Below are 3,118 nucleotides of genomic sequence, written 5' to 3'. Positions count from 1 at the left end.
TTGCACTGTCATTCATTGTTTGGTTTATTGTATAATATGTTTTGAAGGTGGTCTTATCCGAGAGACCCAGTGTGTCTCTTGGGATTGGTAACAGAAACAGTGCTACTTTTTCGGTGTGGTTTCCAGATGCCCTAAAATGAAAGGGAAAGTAAAACATATAGTGTTATTTAGTAAAGGTAGGTCATTTCTTGAGGGGAGGAACTTTCTTTGCACCTTAATTCTCTCTCTGTGCTTTGATTGGCCTTTATGATCACAAAGAAGAGCTTGAAAGTCAATTTGTGCCACTTAAATGTTCTTCTTTCTTTTAATTCGTTTTTCAAATGTCAGGACAGGATTCAATCTTTAAAATCACGAGAGCAACAATTTATGAAAAAAAAAATCCTAATGTGACCAACTACAAAGCATAATCTCTTCTGCTGAAAACCCAGAGGTACAAAATAAAATGTCAATTCAGGGAAATGTGAGTCTGGTTTAACAATCTATTAGATAATTACAAGTTTTATGCTCAATTTCCGCATCTCCCTATTCAGCAGAATCTCTGTAGCTCCAATTATGGTCTGCTATTCAGTCAGCACATGTATTTAATAGAGGCCATTATGTGTTGCTTGGGATTTGGAAAGAAGGACTTTATCTGGTTTGGTTGATTAAAGGTTTGAAGGCATGTTCAGCCGTGGGAAATGAAATAGGGCATAGCTTTTTTCAAACTTTTTATTTTAAATCAAGATCGAAGAAGGTGGAAAGAGTCTTGTTGTCACACATATCTTTTGTCATCCTTTAATCCTAACTGTACATATTTTTACTTTATAATAATTGCACATGTGTCCTGTTCATTTTTCCTGGAAGCTGGTTCTATGGAAATACTTTGAGAAGGAGCACAGAGTCTTCTGGAAACATGGCGTTTAAATCTACAGTGCATCTTTTAAACATTTAAAGGGAAATTGGTTAACTAACTACAGTTATGCAGCACTTTACTGGTCTGAATGACTTCACTACAACACACACAGACACAACAATTACAAATCACTGTACATAAAGGGCTTTGAGGTGTTACTTTGACACACAGGAGAACCAAACTCACAACCTGGAAGCTGGTTTGAGTGCATCGCACAGGATCTGAATGAAACACATTAAAGTTTTTCACTGTAACTGATCAAAATGTGAAAAATCGAAGGGATGGATGTGCTAATTGTAAGTTAGGTTTGTGTGCATGAACATTTGTTGGATTCATTTTGCCTTGTTTTTCTTCTCTGCAGACGTGAACGAATGTGAGGAAACCAACGGAGGCTGCGAGGCTCTTTGCTGTAACACCATAGGAAGCTTTTACTGCAGGTGTCCCTCTGGACAGAAGCTGAACGAAGATGGCAAAACATGTGAAGGTTTGTTGTGTTTTCATTTGTGTCACTCCAACATTTTATACATTTTACTCTTAATGTGCTCAGACACACAAAAAAAATTGTTTTCTTAGAAAAATAGTTATACTTTAGTTATTGTCTATAGTTGCCATTTTCTAACCAGATATCCTGAGATGCTGGTAAAAGGCAACATGTCACCTGACTTATATAACATTTAACTAAGCTGTTCATCTTCTTGGCCTCTGGGATGATATTGGATGCATTTTTACATTGTTTGTGCATAAAGGTGTTTTTTTTTAAAAATGTTTTATAATTATATTTGATACTTGTTCAATATGGACTGGTTTAAGATCCTTGCAATATGATCACTTTGAGTAAAAATACCAAGAAAAGAAATTTGACTTCTGTTGCTAAAAAAAAAAAACTTAACATTTTGACTTTTTGATCAGAGTAAAGGAAAAATATAGAACAATAACTCGAACATCAGCTCACAACTACCATTCTTTCCAGAGGTGTACTTATTTCTACGTCTTAGCTGATGTTTCTGGAGAACCTCAGTGTGATACATTTATGCAGAATAAAGGTTTCTCTGTGCAGCAGCCAAACTCAGAGGAGGGTAAGGCTGTCTGCCGGGGGAACCCACAGAGAGATTTGATCCAGGACACGGTTATTTAGAGAGCTGATGTGAACGTTGTCACAGCTGGCTTTCATAGCCATCTGCCCTATACCACTGCTGCAAACAGCTACCCGCAGCATTAATGTCCTAATTGTCTGTAATTGGTAGAAATATTAACAGTGGTAGCAAAACGCTGGCTGGAAGCCTTGGATGTTGTACATGTTTAGGTTTAAGGCTATGTGTTTGTTGCTGCGTCTGCAGAAAATGATTCCCTTTCCACTTACATGGAGAGTTTTAGACCAAATGATTTGCTCTTTGGAGAAGACACAAAACAAGGCCACTCAGACTTCAATGTGGAGTCTTATGATATTGGCAGACAGAAGCATTTGATCAGTGAAGAAATTTTGTTCCCTGTAATAAAAAAAAAAAAATACATGCTTGATTTTTTTACAGTTTGATCCTCATCTGAAGCCCTCAGGCACATTCCTTTTTAGGAGTGATTTTCTGGGACTCGGAGGATGCCAATCAAAATAGAAGAGCCCGGCAGTAACAGCTGTTACGCTGCCGGTGGAGTAGCAGCATCAACAGCATGCTGTCATGTCAAACCGAGTTTACAACCGAGGCATTTTACAAGCCTGAAGCTCTGCCAACCTCTGGCAGGTGTCAAAATAATGAGCAACGAAAACCAACATGGTTGCTCCTTTCATTTCTTAGGTCAGGGCATTTACTTTGAGGGTTGTCCTTTTTGTTGGCAGACGAATTCGTTGTTGAGCTTAGGTGACTGTGTTTTGCACCAGCCAGTGGTGTTCATGAGCGTTCACGTTTTGGACATGTGAACAAAACAATGCTTTGAAAATCATGAACTTAAACTGAACGCAGCCTTAGGACGAAACTTTTGTTGATATATGCAGAAATATTTGCAATATTTCCCATCAAAAGCAAGAATTTGGTGACCAGTGTATGTGTGTGTGTGTGTATGTGTGTGTGTGTTTGTGCGTGTGCGTGTGTGTGTGTGTGTGTGCGTGTGTGTGTGCGTGTGTGTGTGTGTGTGTGCGTGAGTGTGTGCGTGCATCCTGGTGCACACAGAACAGCTCATTTTGTCACAGACATATCTATGTTTGTAAACACCTGTTAAACTTAACAGTATAGA

The sequence above is a fragment of the Poecilia mexicana genome, unplaced genomic scaffold (genome assembly GCF_051168715.1).
Source record: "Poecilia mexicana isolate PSO_F unplaced genomic scaffold, ASM5116871v1 scaffold_5, whole genome shotgun sequence".
Classification (NCBI taxonomy): Eukaryota; Metazoa; Chordata; class Actinopteri; order Cyprinodontiformes; family Poeciliidae; genus Poecilia; species Poecilia mexicana.
The sequence above is the reverse complement of the archived record's forward strand: the minus strand, read 5'-3'. Positions refer to the sequence as shown.